This window comes from Oryx dammah, unplaced genomic scaffold (genome assembly GCF_014754425.2).
Source record: "Oryx dammah isolate SB20612 unplaced genomic scaffold, SCBI_Odam_1.1 HiC_scaffold_26, whole genome shotgun sequence".
NCBI lineage: Eukaryota > Metazoa > Chordata > Mammalia > Artiodactyla > Bovidae > Oryx > Oryx dammah.
The window spans coordinates 88,052,830-88,066,940 of NW_024070210.1; the positions used below are offsets into that span (position 1 = coordinate 88,052,830).

Below are 14,111 nucleotides of genomic sequence, written 5' to 3' on the forward strand. Positions count from 1 at the left end.
CCGGGTTTGGAGGGGTTTCGAGTGGCTTAATGAGCACTGTACTCCCGGCTTACCTCACTTATAGAGGCTGCTCTTCGTACATAATAGTCTCTCCCTCACTCCACTCGCCGCTATTCGGGGAAATGGGGCACTGGAGAGCGCTTCAGCACTGCCCTTCGTGGTCGGTTTGTGGACGGGGGCGGGGTTTTCTAAGGATTAGAGAGCCGAAGGCAGGACCGTGAGCGTAGCGGTTCCATGGTGTAATGGTTAGCACTCTGGACTCTGAATCCAGCGATCCGAGTTCAAATCTCGGTGGAACCTGTATTCCTTACGCTTTTGGTTTGGGTTTTGTTTTTTCCCTGGCCACGATTTTATAAGTCATGTACTTATTCACAAGGTGACTCTTGTACACCTGCGGGGTATATGTGTTGAACCAAGTAGGGAGGGAATGCCACAAAACTCCGTTGCCTAGGAAGACCACATGCGTTTCCTTCAGTTCTGTACTCTGTTAACTAGGTGTCTCCTAAGTATCCTCTACACTTCACCCTTTTTTGTTTTTTTAACCTCGGCCGTCTTCGAAAGCTTCCATGAAAAGTTGATTCCTTTTGTTAGAATTTTCAGCCTCCAACTTCATACCAGGGCAGGCACTTTCCACTCCTTCTCTCCAGAAATCTCTCAAACTGTCTCCAGATGTATTCACAGAACCTCGCCCACCCTCCTCATCAAAATTCATCAAGAACTTCTTGAACCCTATTTGTCGCCCTTTAAGCTGAACCTGGTTACATAATTATTTTCTTTAACATGCAGAGCAAAGGATGACAATTTCCATTTTTGCAGGAACGTGGATGGGGAAGTTCAAGTGATTTCCAAAGATCACACACCAGGGCCTCCCTGTGTGTGAAGAGACTGATTATGGCTCAGTGGTAAAGAATCTGCCTGCTGATGCAGGAGACTCTGGTTTGATCTCATTCCCTGAAGGAGGAGGTGGCAACCCACTCCTGAAAAACCCCATGGACAGAGGAGCCTGGTGGGCTATCCAGTCCACGGGGTCCCAAAGAGTGGGACATATTGAGTACACAAGCACTATGTTTATGCCAAAAAGCTTTACCCATTTATTGTCAAACCTCACTACACCTGTGTGCAATTTAGAGTTTTCATCAAGGGTGCCTGCAGTAAGTAGAATAAAGACTCTCCCAAAATGTGCACATCCCAGTCTTTGGGACCTGTGAATATACTAGATTATGTGGCAAAGAGAAATTACCGTTGCAGGTGGAATTAAGGTTGCAAATCAACTGACTTTAAAACAGGATAATTATCTTTGGAGTCTCCATGTGGGCCTACTGTCCTCTCAAGTGTCCTTAAAAGTGGAAAAGGGAGGTCAGAGTGTTATGGTGTGAGAAGGCCTCAACCGGCCCTTTTAGCTTTGAACATGAAGAAAGGGGGCCAGGAGCCTAGGAATGCAGAGGCTTACAGAAGATGGAAAAGGCAAAATATAAATAAGAGGAGATGGAAAAGGCAAGGAAACTGAGTCTTCCCTAAGGCCACCAGAAAGAACACAGCCCTGCTGATACCTTGATTTTAGCCCAGTGATACCCATGTCAGACTTCAGACTTATAGTACTATAAAGTAATAAATTTCTGTAGTTTTAAGTCACCAACATTGTGGTAATTTGTTACAGCAGCAATAGAAAACTAATACAGTGCCATTTTCAGTGCTTTCCAAAGCAGTATATAGCAACAGAAGGTTTACCAAAGGGTCAATAACAGTTCTGAAGGAGGAACTAATGAGCAGAATGAGCAATTCTGGCAACAAATGAGGGACTGAGATAATTAGGAAGAACTCCCTGGGGACTTGCCTGGCAGTACAGTGGCTGAAATTCTAAGCTCCCAGTCTGGGAACCTGGGTTGGATCCCTGGTCAGAGAACTAGATCCGAATGCCATAAGGTAGACTGAAGATCCCATGTGCTACAACAAAGACCTAGTGACCTGGTGCAGTCAAATAAATAGGAAAAACAAACAAAGAACTACCTGGAAGAGGAGGAGCTAGCATTGACTCCTGAGTTCAGTTCAGTTGCTCAGTCGTGTCCGACTCTGCGACCCAATGAATCGCAGCACGCCAGGCCTCCCTGTCCATCACCAACTCCCGGAGTTCACTCAGACTCACGTCCATCGAGTCAGTGATGCCATCCAGCCATCTCATCCTCTGTCGTTCCCTTCTCCTCCTACCCTCAATCCCTCCCAGCATCAAAGTCTTTTCCAATGAGTCAACTCTTCGCATCAGGTGGCCAAAGTACTGGAGTTTCAGCTTTAGCATCATTCCTTCCAAAGAAATCCCAGGGCTGATCTCCTTCAGAATGGACTGGTTAGATCTCCTTGCAGTCCAAGGGACTCTCAAAAGTCTTCTCCAGCACCACAGTTCAAAAGCATCAATTCTTCGGCGCTCAGCCTTCTTCACAGTCCAACTCTCACATCCATACATGACCACAGGAAAAACCATAACCTTGACTAGACGGACCTTAGTCGGCAAAGTAATGTCTCTGCTTTTGAATATACTATCTAGGTTGGTCATAACTTAGGAAGAAGCAAATAAGGAAGCTCATTTGGGGAAGTGGAGATTAGATGATAAGAGCATGTTAAGTAAGACCATTAATGCCAGAGAAATAATCATGAACTTTTTCCCTTAAGTCATTATTTCTCAATGTGCATCCTGAGAAGGTCAATAGTAGTCCTCAAAGGAAGAATTTCATGCTCAAATAGATTGAAATGCACTGTACACTGTCTCTCCTGCCTTAGAAGTTCCCCTAACACTCTGGTGTTTTAAAGTCTAAATATCCCACTCTGAAGGAAAAAAATTTTTACTGTATGAAACAGAGCATTTCTCAGATTCACCTGTGAACAAAAAAAGAACAGAGTATCATTCATCATTCATTTACACAAGGATTAAGTCACAACCCATTGCAGTCACCCACAGTGCAAGAGTGCATCCTGAGGAGAATTTAAGATGAAAAAAACTGGATAAGGCATTCTGTGCTTTAGATAAACAGCCCCTAGATAGTTAAGATGCTTAAGATGGTTAAGCATAGTTAAGTTTTTTCCCATATGGAAGTTTTAACTTTTTATTTACTCAAATCTCTCACAGTCCTTTGGTTTCTGAATGTTGCATGTCACATAAGAAGGCTTCCTCTCCACACAAGATTTTTTCAAAAAACTTATTTCTTCAAATATTGTTAAAACTTTTTTCTCCATCTGAATTTTATGTAAATTGAGAGTGAAGTAGGGATCTAAATTCATTATTTCCAAATGGACAGCCAATTGCTTCAACATCATTATTTGAAAAATCTTTTTCCCACTGTTACAAATGTCTAATTTATTATAAATAAATTTCATACATATAAATAACTCTATTCTTTAATCTTCATAATATACCTCTGACAACCAGAGAGGAACACTGCTCAGATGTTCCTTCAAGAAAGAGGCTGTTGGGGACTTCCCTGTGGTCCAATGGCTAAGATTCCGTGCTCACAATGCAGGGGGCTCGGGTTCAACCCCTGGTCACAGAACTAGATCCCACATGCCGCAGCTAAGAGTACGCATACCACAACTAAAGATCCTGCTTGCCAGAACTAACAGTGCAACCAAAGAAATAAAAACAAATATTCAGAAAGAGTCTGTTGTGAGAAGTGTAGTTTGCTGATGGTTCCCAGTTACCACACCTCCAAGGCCCAATCTCCCTCTGGACTGTTCCCAGACAAGGATACAAGGATACTGTTCCTGTAGGGATACTAGAACTGGACCAGTTCTGTCCAAAATGGGACTCTTCTAATGGGCACTCTTTCTCTAGATCTCTCCATTGCACTGGCTGAGATTTTTCTCAGAATTGCATTGTAGTCCGAGGTTCTTCCTATCCAATCCTTCTTTCCCAATCTCCTTGCATAGGTATTGAACCTAAATTGTGGTCTGAACACCCTACTTCTCCCTTTTGTCTTTCCCCTCAAATGAATTCTTATGCTTCCAATTCACCGGGTCATCTTCCAGAGGACCTGACCCCGATACAGTCCCATTGGTCAACTTTTCTCATCCTATGCCGAAATCACATTGCTATATCACGACTTTGCAGTCCATTTTGATGTTTCAGTGTGGATTTTTGCTTTTGTTTTTTAGCTACACTGGGTCTTCCCTGCTGTGCAGGCTTTTTCTCTAGCTGCCGTGAGCAGGGTTGACTCTTCATTGTAGTGCTCAGGCTTCTCATTGCCGTGGCTTCTCTTGCTGCAGAGCACAGGCTATAGGCACAGGAACTCAGTAATTGAGGCTCATAGGCTTAGTTGCTCCATTGGGGTTTTGATTGGGGTTTTGATTAGGGTTTCACTACTGATCATTAAAAATACCTTTTTCAGAAATGAAAGAATTTGCACAGGATATCCAAAGATATGAGATTCTGCCTATAATGATGCAAAAGAGGGAGATCTAAGGCTTAATAACTATTTGGAAGAATGATCAATAGAAAGGGGGAAAGGATAAAAAACAGAAAGAGAGCAAAACTGTTGCTGTTAATTTCAGGCATGTCTAATTTCAACAGCTGGTAAGAAAACCAAAAGGAAGTACCCAGTAAGAAGCCTGGAAATATAGATTCAAAAATGTCTTGGCCCTAGAATATATGGAAGAAGCAAATTCTGGAATACATCTCATCTTCCACAGCCTGGGAGCAGCTCTAAATGATTATTGAAAACAAACTGGGAACTGATAGGCCTGTGTTTAAACTCCAGCTCGGCCATTCACTGTTGTACCACTTTTAATAATTTACCCAATTGTTACCCTGCTTATTTAACTTATATGCAGAGTACATCATGAGAAACGCTGGACTGGAAGAAACACAAGCTGGAATCAAGATTGCCGGGAGAAATATCATTAACCTCAGATATGGAGATGACACCACCCTTATGGCAGAAAGTGAAGAGGAACTAAAAAGCCTCTTGATGAAAGTGAAAGAGAAGAGCGAAAAAGTTGGCTTAAAGCTCAACATTCAGAAAACGAAGATCATGGCATCCGGTCCCATCACTTCATGGGAAATAGATGGGGAAACAGTGGAAACAGTGTCAGACTTTATTTTGGGGGGCTCCAAAATCACTGCAGATGGTGACTGCAGCCATGAAATTAAAAGATGCTTACTCCTTGGAAGAAAAGTTATGACCAACCTAGATAGCATATTCAAAAGCAGAGACATTACTTTGCCGAATAAGGTCTGTCTAGTCAAGGCTATGGTTTTTCCTGTGGTCATGTATGGATGTGAGAGTTGGACTGTGAAGAAGGCTGAGTGCTGAAGAATTGATGCTTGTGAACTGTGGTGTTGGAGAAGACTCTTGAGAGTCCCTTGGACTGCAAGGAGATCCAACCAGTCCATTCTGAAGGAGATCAGCCCTGGGATTTCTTTGGAAGGAATGATGCTAAACCTGAAACTCCAGTACTTTGGCCACCTCATGTGAAGAGTTGACGCATTGGAAAAGACTTTGATGCTGGGAGGGATTGGGGGCAGGAGGAGAAGGGGACGACAGAGGATGAGATGGCTGGATGGCATCACTGACTCGATGGAAGTGAGTCTGAGTGAACTCCGGGAGTTGGTGATGGACAGGGAGGCCTGGCGTGCTGCGATTCATGGGGTCACAAAGAGTCAGACACGACTGAGGGACTGAACTGAACTAATCCCACTAAAGCTTGGTTCCTTGTCTGCAAAATGGGGGCAAGTGTGATTGAAATAGTATATAGCTTGCACCGTACCTGGAACATAGCAAATGTTCATTAATGCACTGGGTCTCAATTGGGGTCAGTTTTGACCCCAGGAAATTTGAATATCTGGAGACCATTTTGGTGTATACTTGGGAGGCACCACTGGCATCCTGTGGGTAGAAACATTCTATAATAGACTGGACGTCTCCCCCACAACAAAAAATTATCTGGCTCAAAATATCAATAGTGCCAAGGTTGAGAATCATGAGTTCATTTTAAGGATTATCCAGAGGCCAGGCCAAGACCTATGATGGGAAAAGGGCAGGATGCAGTGAGCATCACCTCTCTATCCTGCCTCATCTTCGAAAAGTTGAACATATCCCTCAAACATCAGAAAGGATGTCCAAGACAGACATACCTCTCTTCATAAAGCAGAGCCCAGGTACCCACCAACCTGATACAAAACACTTCCATACGAGGATCCTATTTGTTAAGTAAACAGAGCTCAGTTTTCTATTTCTTGACCCAAAAAGATTTTTTACAGTGTCATTCACTTTGTAACTATTTGTTAAACCCTACGTATCAGTTTTGTGCACATTTTTGTAATAACATTAGGTTTGCTTTACCATAAAAAGAATTTTTTGAGAGAGAAAAGTAAACAGACCTAATGAAGTGATGAGATTTGTTTTCTGTGTTTTTTGCCTTTTCTACTGAGTATATTGTAAGGTAACAAATTGTATACAAAAGCAGGAAATTCTCAACTTTGATTCTTATGATAGTCACTAGAGCACCAACTCGTCTTAAAGAAAGAAATAATTTTAAAGTATTTATTTATAAACATATTCTATATAAAAATATATATAGAATACATGTATATTATAAATGGCTTATTATTTATAACCAAATGCTATGTAGCTCAGCATAGTTTTTTTTTTCCATATCATGAAATCTGAATTAGAATAACTTCTAACTTTTATTTTAACAGTTTACTCTTCACATATTCTTAACCTTTTAGGTTTGGTACTCATAGATTATAAATCATATGGCACAATCATTTTTCAAAAATCAAAAGGAAGGACACCAAGAGAGTGAAAAGATCACCTGTAAGAATGGAGAAAATACTTACAAACCACATATATGATAAATGATTAATATCCAGAATATATAAAGAACTCTGACAACTCAACAATAAAAAAAACAACCAAAGTCAAAAATGGGCAAACGACTTCAATAAACATTTTCCCAAAGAAGATTTATGAACCACCAATAAGTGCGTGAGAAAATGCTGAACATCATTAATCATGAGGGAAATACAAATTAAAACCACTTGAGTTACCACGTCACACTCATAAGGATGGCTTTCATTAAAAAACAAAACAAAATGAAACAAATAAGAAGTGTTGGAGAGGATGTGAAGCAATTCGAAACCTATACATTGCTGATGAGAATGTAAAATAGTACAGACTCTGTGTCAAACAGTTTAGTGGTTCTTTTAACAATTACACTTACAATTACTATATGATAACACCAATTCTACTTCAAAGAAGTGAAAGCAGAGACTGAAACAGATACATGTTCACCAACATTCACAGCACCGCCAAAAGGTGGAAACGATACAAGTTGCACCACAGAGGAATGGATAAACAGAATGTGTTATATACTAACAATGGAATATCATTCAGCCTTAATAAGGAATTAAATTCTGAATCATGCCACAACATGAATGAATCTTGCCAACAGTATGCTAAGTGAAATAAGCCAGGAGCGAAAGGACAAATTCTGTCTGATTCCACTTATATGAGATACCTAGATTGAGTAAATCCTTAGAGGTGGCGGTAGTGGTCAAGAACCCGCATTTCAGTGCAGGAGGTGTAAGAGACATGGGTTCGATCCCTGGGTTGGGAAGATCCACTGGAGGAGGGCATCGCAACCCACTTCAGTATTCTTGCCTGGAGAATCCCATGGACAGAAGAGCCTGGCAGGCCACAGTCCATAGGGTCAGACACGACTGAAGCAACTTTAGCACAGCACAGCACAGAAAGGGAATAGGGAGTTTTTGTCTACTAGGTACAGTTTCCGTTTGGGATGATGAAAAAGTCCTGGAAATGAATAGTGATGGTAATTATAAAATTATCATAAATGTACTTAATGCCACTGAACCATTTAAAATGGTTAAAGTGGTAAATTTTACGTTATGTATATTATTTATTTATTTGGCCACGATGGGTCTTGGTTGTGACATGAGGGATCTTCATTGCGTCATGTGATATCTTAGTTCCCAGATCACGGGTCGAACCTGCATACCGTGCAATGCAAGACAGATTCTTAACCACCAGACCACCAGAGATATCCATGTTAGATGTATTTTAACACACACACAAAACTAAAAGGAGTTGGGTCTCAGTTTTTAACAAATGGACAGAGACAGGAAACAGAAGGTCAAAATAAAAGGAAAGATAGTTGTAGAAAACGGATGGGGAACGTTACTATGAATTCCTCAGTCTTCCCAGGAACTCTGTGTGCCTTTTGCTGACATCCTCCCAGAATTCCTGTGGGCTAGCTGCTTTCCAGCAGCTAGAAAGTTAGCTTGTTCATCCTCATCCACACCCAACCCAGAAATTCCACCATGGCAGAGAAATTTCATTGAATAAATATCAATTACCAGCCCCCTTTCATCCTCACACTCCTACCCTATGCCTACTGTGTGTTTACTACTGCACCTCAGAAGAGGGAATTTGCTTTGGCGTCATGGGACTCCATCAAATCTATGTAATCACCCATGGGAATAAGAGCCATGTTCGCTCAAAAGAAAAGAAAAACCTAGCTGACCACCAGAGTCTCATTTTTGTTTCTCCATCATTTACTTGGGAAAAAAAGCTAGGACTTTTAGTAATTTAAATAAAAAAACTGCAATACTAAATTGGTCAGGGTTACCCAAAAAGAAGATAAAAGTGACCCTTTTAGAACAGAGGAATAATTACTACATGACCTAGTCAATCCACTCCTAGGGATTTATCTAAAAGTTTTGAAAGCATATACACATATTAAAAGTTGCATGTGAATGTTTGTAGCAGAGTTATTTGTAGTAGCAAAAATTGGAAAGAGCCCAAATGTCCATCAACAAGTGGACAGACAGGTAAATTTTGGTATAGTATATCCACACAGTGGAATACTATTTGGCAATAAAAAAGGAACAAACTGCTGATACGTACAACAAGCTGGATGAATATCAAAATTATCATGCTGAGTGAAAGAAGCCAGAGAAAAGAAGAGTACATAATGTATGATTCCATTTATACAAAATTCTATAAAATGCAAAAAAGCCTCTTGATGAAAGTGAAAGAGGAGAATGAAAAAGTTGGCTTAAAGCTCAACATTCAGAAAATGAAGATCATGGCATCTGGTCCCATCACTTCATGGCAACTAGATGGAGAAACAGTGGAAACAGTGTCAGACTTTATGTTTTTGGCTCCAAAATCACTGGCAGATGGTGACTGCAGCCATGAAATTAAAAGACGCTTACTCCTTGGAAGAAAAGTTATGACCAACCTAGATAGCATATTTAAAAGCAGAGACATTACTTTGTCAACAAAGGTCCGTCTAGTCAAGGCTATGGTTTTTCCAGTAGTCATGTATGGATGTGAGAGTTGGACCATGAAGAAGGCTGAGTGCTGAAGAATTGATGCTTTTGAACTGTGGTGTTGGAGAAGACTCTTGAGAGTCCCTTGGACTGCAAGGAGATCCAACCAGTCCATTCTGAAGGAGATCAGTCCTCAGATTTCTTTGGAGGGAATGATGCTGAAGCTGAAACTCCATTGCTTTGGCCACCTGATGCGAAGAGTTGACTCATTGGAAAAGACTTTGATGCTGGGAGGGACTGGGTGTAGGAGGAGAAGGGAACGACAGAGGATGAGATGGCTGGATGGCATCACGGACTCGATGGACGTGAGTCTGAGTGAACTCCGGGAGATGGTGATGGACAGGGAGGCCTGGCATGCTGCGATTCATGGGGTTGCAAAGAGTCGGACACGACTGAGCGACTGACCTGAACTGAACAGAACTGAGAGAAGGGAGAGAGGGATTAAAAGATAAGAGGACGTTTGAGGGGATGACAAATACATCTGTTATCTCGATAGTGGTGGTGGCCTCACAGGGGTACACAAACATCGTAATTAAACTTCACACTTCCTATGTGGAGTTTATTGTTTTTTAGAAAGAGACAACAGGAAAGCACAAAAGAAGACAAAAGTTTCTCCTTCCTCCCTAATATTTTTTTTTAAATTTTGAATAGTCTATTTTTTAGTACAAACAGATTCTTTTTTTCCCCCAAACTTTAAACTTTTTATTTTGTATTGGGGTATAGCCGATTAACAATGTTGTGGTAAATTCAGGTGAACAGCGAAGGGACTCAGCCATACATACGTAAGTATTCAATATTCTTGAAAGCAAGGTTGGAATACCCAGATGCCACACACACACACACACAAATCCTTGCTGCTCTCACACTCACTAATCACTAGTCAACAGCATATTTCCTTTACAGTATCTCTGAGATGTATCCGTTCCCATTCTTAGCCACTGGCCCACTCTAAGCCCTCCACCCCCATTGTTAAGTTACAGCCTAGTCTTACCCTCCATCCACCATGCAGGTGGCTGCCAGGATAATCTTGACAGAGGACATCTCCAACTCCTGTTTTTCAGTCATCATAGAAAAGCTATCGATGTACATCCATGCCTGAAAACAAAAGAGTTTAAAAAAAAAAAGTTAGTAGTGGTTGTCTATGGAGAGAAGGTGATTTTTATTTTCTCTCTTTTTCTATATTTTATAGTAGTTTTTCTTTAAAGTGAAAATATCCTTATTGGTTTTGCTTGTTAGAAAAGAATGAATACTCGCTGTAAAATATTCAAATAATATGAACAATATGAAAGTATAGTAAAAATAGAAAATGAAATTTGTTTCCTCCTTGTGATCAACATTGTGGTTTCGTCACCAACATCTACTCTACGCCTTCCATCCAGGAAACAGCCAGGCAGTTTGGGTGGGATTATCTCCACTCACAGCTTTGGAAATAGCTTCTGGAATGGTCTAAACCAGCAATTCTTAACCCTAACATCCAAACCCTTATATTATAACACGCATTTCATAACACTGCCTTACCATCCTGACTTGTAAAATCAATAGATCATGTATTGTGATATACCTTCTATTATGACATAATGCTATAACATAAAGGAGAAATAAGAGGAAAATAATACCTTATGAAATAATATGCATTTCAATATGGAAATGCTTGGGCACAACTATAATAGAAGATATAATGAAGTAGTTAGATGTTTGTACCTAATGGCAGAGTCACCACTTGTTGGACAGTTTTTGAGAACTATGTGTCAGGCCCTGGCTTAAATTTATGGGGCAAACAGACAGAAATCGCATTTCATGGAGCTTACATTCTAATAGGGTAGTGGGATACAAGTAACAAACAATTGGCATAATACAACAGAACATGTAAGTAAATTATATATTACATTGTAAGGTGATAAGTATTACGGGGGTAAAAAGTAGAACAGGGTAAGGAAAAACCAGCATTCAGAACAGTAGGGAAGTAGGTAATAAGTGGCAATTTAATCTAGTGGTCAAGACTACTACGCAGACCATTAACACTCAGTTTGAAGGAAGTAAGGGAATGAATCATGAATGATACTTCTAGGGGGAAGTAACCAAGCAGAGGGAATAGCCATGCAAATGATCGAAGGCGGAAGCCTCTGTAGGGAGTATCTGGGCTGTAAGTAGCCAGTGAGGTGGCCTGAAGTGAGTAGTAGGAGATAAAGCAGAAGTAGGAGATGGGTCAGAGAGGAAGCAGAACCACATCTGCCAGGGCCTCAAAGCACATCGTAAAGCTTACATTCTGAGTAAAACGATGCAACATTAGAAAGTTGAGAAGCGAGGAATGACATGCTTTGACCCACATTTTATTAATAAAAAGGAAAATCTGGCTACTCTGCTGAGAATGGATTGGAAGACCAGCTGGAGAGGTGGTCATAAGAATCCAGGTGAGAAATGAAAGCAACAGCTACAAACGCAGACTAAGATTCAGTAGAGTATTTCATCTGAGATGTCACTGATGGTAGGATACATCCTGGCTTCAGAGATAAAATATGCGATGTGAATTGCATTATGCAGTGTGAACTGCAATATTCAGAAGTGGTGTCAGCTGTTCAAAACATGATTTTCTGAAGTAATGAACAACTCTTGGTTAAGTTCCAAATGAAACAAAATACTATTTTCTCTCAATTTACCCATAATTCTCCCATCTTAAAATTCAATTCATATTAAGACCATAAACAAGTAGTTCATGTTCATATATAAAATGGAGTTAAGGTCTAGGTTCAGATTATTATAAATATGTTTTTTAAATCTACATTAATGTCAAACAGGACATTAAAAGCCATGCAAGATAAGGGGAAAATCTGTAATGTTGGATTGTTCCATACATTATGAGACTCTTGAGAGTCCCTTGGACTGCAAGGAGATCAAACCAGTCAGTTCTAAAGGAAATTGCTCCTGAATATTCATTTGAAAGACTTTGCTGAAGCTGAAGCTCCAGTCCTTTGGCCACCTAATTCGAAATGCCGACTCATTAGAACAGACCCTGATGCTGGGAAAGATTGAAGAGGAGAAAGGGATGACAGAGGATGAGATGGTTGGATGGCACCACGAACTCAATGGACATGAATTTGAGCAAGCTCTGGGAGTTGGTGATGGACAGAGGAGCTGGTGGACTGCAGCCCATGGGGTAGCAAAGAGTCAGACACAACTTAGCGACTGAAAAACAATACACATTATGAAAAATTTATTATCTTTGGCCCATATTCTAAATACTCAATCACTGTGACAACCAAAATTTACAAAGAGATCCTTAGGATGATTCAGGAACAGACACATGACCCTACATACCATCATGGTCCAATCAGAGCAAAGCCTAGGGCTGCTGTTTGACAAAGAGAAAAAGGAAAACCAGTACTTCTGGCAGGGCCTGAATGAAGAAGCCCCATGCCCGAATGCGCCAGCAACCCTTCCACCACCAGGGGGAGCCCTCCTTGGGATGAGGCTTTTACCTTTTTTGAATGTAGTATCGTATTTTTTTTTACTTATGGTAAAATATACATAAACATAATATCTTAACCATTTTAAAGTTTACATTCACATTATTGTGCAACAGATCTCTAGAACTCTTTCCATCTTGCAAAAAGAAACTATACTCATTAAACAACACCTCCTGTTTCCCCTTCTACCCACAGTCCCGGCCAACCACCATTCCACTTTCTGCCTATAAGAGTTTGGCCTTTCTAGGTACCTCAGTGGTAAAGAATCCACTTGCCAGTGCAGGAGACATGGGTTCCATTTTTGGGTTGGGAAAATCCCCTGGAAGAGGAAATGACAACCCACCCCAGTATTCTTGCCAGGAGAATCCTATGGACAGAGGAGCCTTGTGGGCTGCAGTCCCTGCAGTCACAAAGAATCAGGTGTGATTGAGCACACTGTCACAGGTACCACATATACGTGGAATCATATGGTATTTGTCCTTTTCTATCTGATTTATTTCACATAACATAATGTCCTCAACAAGATTTTACCTTTGAAGGCAAGGCCAAGACAGAGCAAAAGCTGGCAGCTGAATTACATTGTTGAACTCCTGCATCAACCCTTTACCAAAAGCCCACTTCACCTGTGAACATTTTGGTTACTTGGTCAATATATTCCATTTATTATTTAAGTACATTTGTGCTTATATTTTCTATTATTTACAGGTGAAAAGATGATAACTGATACCCTCCCTTTTTTTCCTCAAATAGAATTATCAGTTTGGTATATATTCTTTCAGACTATCTAATATACAAATAGAGATATTCATTTTATTTTTATATATGTGAAATCCTGTAATACTGTTAAGGAACCTAATTTTTTCTCTGACTTCTTTCAATGTTAATAAATACAGATTTAGCTGTATTTATTTTAAATATTAAATTAATTAAAAAAAATTCTTTTTGAGGTCTATTGTATGGATGAACCACAGTCTATTTAACCTATTGGTAAACATTTAAAATCTTCTTAGTGTTTTGATGCTTATAAACATGCTGTAGTGAACTTCCTTCTTTACATTTACTTCCTTTGAATACATATCTAGAAGAAACGCCTTCCCCACAGTTGTACAAATTTCTATTCCTAACAATAATTTAAGCATTCCCGATTCTCTATATTCTTTAAAATATGGAATATTGTCCATCATTTTCATCTTTCCTAATGTAATATATAAAAATAATATCTAACTTTCATTAGAGTGGGAAAAAGTGGGAACAGTGGCAGATTTTATTTTCTTGAGCTACAAAATCACTGCAGACAGTGAGTGCAG

The 14,111-nt window shown here is 40.1% G+C and overlaps 1 non-coding gene across 1 annotated transcript; it reads left to right on the forward strand.

The window, feature by feature from the left end:
• The first annotated feature begins 228 nt into the window (after positions 1 to 228).
• Positions 229 to 300, forward strand: TRNAQ-CUG. The gene has a single exon. It is a non-coding gene; the product is annotated as a tRNA-Gln (tRNA).
• The last annotated feature ends 13,811 nt before the right edge of the window (positions 301 to 14,111 follow it).